The 5,616-nt window shown below is 41.7% G+C and overlaps 1 long non-coding RNA gene across 1 annotated transcript; it reads left to right on the forward strand.

Moving 5' to 3' along the window:
* The first annotated feature begins 4,390 nt into the window (after positions 1-4,390).
* Positions 4,391-5,045, forward strand: LOC115236877. Its single transcript, XR_003884267.1, has 3 exons — positions 4,391-4,622; positions 4,752-4,899; positions 5,005-5,045. It is a non-coding gene; the product is annotated as an uncharacterized LOC115236877 (long non-coding RNA).
* Positions 5,046-5,616: the final 571 nt, after the last annotated feature.

A 5,616-nucleotide genomic window follows, 5' to 3' on the forward strand; every position in this document is an offset into this window, starting at 1 on the left:
ACTTATATTCCTTGGCGAGTAAATTACCAATTAAGCATCCATGGAGTTTTAGTAAAATGAATGAGGATATGTTCCTAGAGATACTAGAATTCAAATGTGCAAGAGATCCACTAGTGACAGAAGGAATCTCAGTAGAAGACATGGCTGCTTGGATGGAGAATGCACTGTCGGAGGCATGCAACGGTTCAACTCCGAAGATGAAAGGACGTAAGCCCATGAGCCGTACCTATTGGTGGAATAGTGATATATCGGAAGCTAGGAATGAGTGTATTAGAGCGCAAAGGAAATGGACGAAGAGTAAGAGAAAGGGAGACAGAGACGCTACAGAAGAATTTAGGTTGGTTTATAGAGAGAAGAGGAAAATACTAAGAGAAGAAATCAAGAAGGCGAAAACAATTGCATGGGAAGAACTCATAGAGACAATAGATAACGACCCATGGGGCTTACCGTATAAGGTGGTTCTCCGCAAATTACGTAAGCACTCGTTGGGACATATCGAAACCCTAGACAAGCATCAAGTAGATAAGATTGTGGATAAACTGTTTCCGAAAGGTGAACCATTGAGTAATATCGAGCTGGAAATGCCTGAGTGGAACGAGGAATGGGAGATTGCACCCATGGAGGTCTTTAAGATGCTAAAAAAGAGGCAAGTAGCCAACACCGCACCCGGACCGGATGGTATAAAGGCAACAATACTAAAGAAGGTCCCCACGTGCATTGTCGATAGAGTAATAGCATGCTACGATAAATGTTGTGGGCGTGAGCCTCGATATAGCAAACGCCTTCAACTCATTACCATGGAAGGCTATACATGAAGCACTAAGGAAGAAAGGCTTTCCAATATACCTGAGACGTATAATTAAGAGCTACCTATCGGAAAGAACTATATACATTTCATCTACTAAAGACGGCTCATGGAGCAAACCCATGTCAGCAGGCGTGCCTCAAGGATCAGTTTTTGGTCCCTTATTATGGAACATCACATACGACGAGGTGTTACGAAATAGAGTTGAACCGGGATGTTCGATCATCGGATATGCGGATGATACTTTTATTATGGCTAGCGCTGCTAGTATTGAGGATGCATGCTACATGGTCAGTATGCAGACGGCCAGAACCCTCTTCAGTATTAGGAATCTGGGCCTGGAAGTCTCAGAAGAAAAAACCAATGTAATCGTTTTCTATAGTAATAGGAATAAACCTGATAAAATACCGGAAGTAATGGTAGGCAACACAGAAATTGCAATACAAAGTCTATTAAATATCTTGGACTTATGCTGGATCGAAGATGGTGTTTCCAACAGCACTTTATGTACATGAGTCAAAAGGTGAATAAAGTGATACGGGCTTTGGGGAGGCTTATGCCAAACTTGAGAGGCCCTGGAGAATCCAAAAGAGGTCTATATGCGAATACAGTTCTCTCGGTGGCGTTATATGGGGCTCCAATATGGAGCGAGGTGCTGGCGGTTTCACCAAGATTGCAGTAAATAGCTAGAAGGATATTTAGAGTGTTAGCATTGAGAGTAATAACAGGATATCGCTCAGTATCGCATGATGCAGCTACTTTGCTAGCCAGGGTCCCCCCATTAAATCTATTGGCAGCCATGCAGAGCAGAACCTTCATGAGGTCGAGGGATTTACTAAGGAATGGTGAATGGTCAAAGGAAAAGGAAAAGAAAATTAAGGACGTGGAGAAGACACTACTCCGTAGGCAATAGAACATTTATCTGAGTAGAAGGGACGTTCCTGGGTTAAGAACCATCGAGGCAATCTTACCCCATTACTCTCCTTGGCTTGATAGGAATCATGATTGTATGTCATTTAGATTAACTCAGGTTTTAACAGGTCATGGCTGTTTCAATAAGTTTCTATATAGGATAGGTAAAAGTGATTCACCCTTTTGTACATATTGCGAGTTGGAGGAGGAAGATGATCCGGAGCATATGATTGCACGTTGTCCTAGATGGAGTGAATAAAGGAGTAACCTAATTTTAAGTTTAGATTCGATAGAAATTATTGAGGATGGAGTTAGACTTAAACACTTAGTCAAAAGTATGCTAGAATCCAAAGATAAATGGAACGCAGTAACAAGATTTTCGGAAGTAGTTATAAAAATCAAAGAGGATGAGAGAGAAAGAGGGAGAGAGGCCAAAGCCCTCCGGATCTTACCAGTGAAGAAGAGTAGTATTAGCATTAGATCTAAGCTGATAGAAACACAGTTTTAGTTTTAGATTTAATTTCGGTTTTTAGCTTTAGCTTTAGTTGTAGTTAGCTTTGGTTTTTAGGTTTAGTTTTAGTTTTTATCTCTTAGTTTGTAGTTTTAGTTTAGCTTAAAGTCAATTGGTTGTCGAATATTTTATACGCCAAAATATCGTCTCCCGTTACTACTCGCGACGATCCCGACAAGTGCCTTCCTCTCTTCCGTCGTTCGCCGTCGCGCACCAGAGAGTTGTTCGTGGTGGAGGAGCGTCATCGCAAGGAAGGGAGACGGACCGTGGGACAAGGAGCAGCCGATTCGGTAGCCAAATCGTTGAAGAAACCGCGGAGCGAGCCGGCGTCATATCCTGGTTGCAATCCTGCCATTGCGAGCGGACAGCCACAAGTCCTGGGGGCTCGGACCGAGAAGCTACCACATCCTGGTTGCAATCCTGCCATTGCGAGCGGACAGCCACAAGTCCTGGGGGCTCGGACAAAGAAGCTACCACATCCTGGTTGCAATCTTGCCATTGCGAGCGGACAGCCACAAGTCCTGGGGGCTCGGACCGAGAAGCTACCACATCCTGGTTGCAATCCTGCTATTGCGAGCGGACAGCAACAAGTCCTGGGGGCTCGGACAAAGAAGCTACCATATCCTGGTTGCAATCCTGCCATTGTGAGGGGACAGCCAAGTAACCTTGCCGCTTGTTGGTGAAAGCGTGCTGGCGACCGTGAATCAAAAACAGGTGAGAGAACCTTTATTCGAAGCGTATTTCTTACGTCTAAAACGTTTTTTACGCTTGGCCGGTATTTGTCCGGTCAAAACCTAACTGTCCGTCCGTCCGTCATAAAAAGATTTGTCCTTACATCTGAACCGTTGTAACACACACGTTTTAAGCTCATCTTCTGGTTGAAAACGCCTGCTGCCCAAATTTTAAGGGGTCAAACAGATGGAATGTTGGCAGTTTTTACATGGTTCTCTGGGGAGTGTGTTACAGTGGTTCAGACATCAGGACATCTCCTTTTATTCTGTCGGTATTAACGCATTAATACGTCGATGGCAAAAATGCTGTAACGTAAATGGAAATTACGTTGAGAAAAAATGTTCCTTACTGGTCATAATTTTGTCACCTTACCTGTCTAAAAATTCGTTACTACGGCCATTGTACACAGCTCGCCGTAGAAATATATACACAGATACACCTGGTTCGCTTATTCACCCAGCCCTATCTGTCCTGCCACCGCCATATTGCTTAACGCGTGCGCGTTCTCGCTCAGCATGCGCTCCCGCTCACCGACACGCGCTATCTCGCTCAGCATGCGCTCTCGCTCACCAGCACGCTCTATCACTCTCGCGGGGTCCCCACGCGGTACCGACTCCCACCGCCGGACCGACGGCGCACAGTGGGGGCCGCCGGCCGGGTATATAATCGCTAGCAATAACACCTGGTAGTATTAAGTCTGCTAGCCATAACCGCATCCTAGTCTTAAAGCCTGTTAGCTATAAGACCTGCCTAGTAATAAGCCCGCTAGTTATAACCGCTCGTTAGTGATAAGTCCGCTAGTTATAACCGCACGCTAGTAATAAGACCTGTCTAGTACTAAGTTCGCTAGTCCTAAGGCCTGTTAGTGATAAGTTCACCGCATGTAAATAAAACCGAGAACCATCGCCCGCCGCACCTGTCTGGCGCTTCTCACCGTGTTACGCCTCTCGCTTCGCGTCTGCGCGTTACGCTCCGCAGATCCTGCTACCAGCGACCGCCTTCACCGCACGCTATCGACAGACCCTGCACGCTGTATCAAGCGACGCGGTAGCGTCTCGACGCCAAGTATATAAAAAAAAACGTTTCGACTTGTCAACGGTTTGCCTATGTTGCCTATGTACAGGGGCCGCGACGCTACAAGTAGCTTATCTGGAGTTTTGCGTCTAATAAACTTTTGATTAAAATTCCTCAGGAACCAAGCCGTTAATCAAAAATATAACTTTTCTTATACAATGTGGATGCAAGCTTTAGATTGCGACCAGTTTGAATAAGATTGGTGCAGTCAACCTTGAGGAATGATAATTGTATACCAGAAATGTGACATTTTTCGTTTTCCATCATCATTATCATAATAATCAGGTTCAGTTTCAGACTCTCACGTACGTATGCTCGCACGCACACACGCAAAGCGATTTTGTCCCTCAAGGCGCGTTTGCAGCGCTCATGTACGATTATTCGCTTGAGTGTGCAAATACGCCTTGAGAGACAATGTGTATGTGCGTGCATACGTATATGATACGTATCAAGCGGTACGCGGTAGCATCGCGACGTCAAGATATAATAACGTTATAAGGTTAATGTTCGCGACGTCAAGATATAATAACATTATAAGGTTAATGTTATATTCGAATCTGCTGCAGAAAATATATTTGGTCCTATCGAGTAAGTAGATTGAAATTTTGTATATATATCTGCTTATATATGCTGCGTATATGTTTATTTATTGTTTTATAAGTATATTATTTCTTGATTATATCTGAATATTGTCTAAATTATAGCGCTTATTTGCAGGATAAAGCAAAATCAATCAATCCTTTCAAGAAGGCTGGTATACTTTTAGCTGGGATTTCTTCAGCTGGGATTGCATACGGTCTTATACCGCAGAACTTTGCTAAACAGCGTAACATATTGGGTTATAGAGATTTGGCAGTAACAGACAGTAAGTACAATATAGTAGCACATATAAAACATTCAGTAGCACATATAAAACCAGATATGTAAATTAAATTAAATATTAAAATTCTGTTCTTTTCATTGCACACAGATAGAGGGAAGTGACCATAAAGCACTTAACTTCGGATGGACTGAAATCACTGACATTATTACATTTTTGATAAAAAATCGTAGGAATTTACAAGTTTTACTTCACAACTATATAATCAAAAATTTTATTGCTAAATAATATAAAAAAAATAAAAAACAAGATTTTATTGCCTATATAGGATTTAATAAAATTAAGTGCCAATTCTACATAAATAAAACTACTGTATTATTGTAAGATAATATAATGTAAGCACATATCGAAGAAAATCGAAGAAAATCGAAGTATACATATTATGTATGTATACTGATAAAGCAAATAACATTTTCTTGCAGTTAGATCCACTTTAAGAATAATAAGTAAATATTATGTATGAAAAAGTGGATCTTACTGCAACAAAATGTTATTTGCTTTGTTGGTATACATATATAATATGTATACTTTGATTTTCTTGGCATACGTATAACATGATGATTTCATCGCCGACGTTGGTCCCGCCATCGATGAAAATAGACGTAATATTATAATTATAATTACATAATTTTAATTTATTCACATTTTATTCACTATTTTTATATTTTTTATACTTCCATAGCTCAAAGACCAAGAGGCAAC

Source organism: Formica exsecta, unplaced genomic scaffold (assembly GCF_003651465.1).
Source record: "Formica exsecta isolate Colony F162 unplaced genomic scaffold, ASM365146v1 scaffold1127, whole genome shotgun sequence".
NCBI lineage: Eukaryota > Metazoa > Arthropoda > Insecta > Hymenoptera > Formicidae > Formica > Formica exsecta.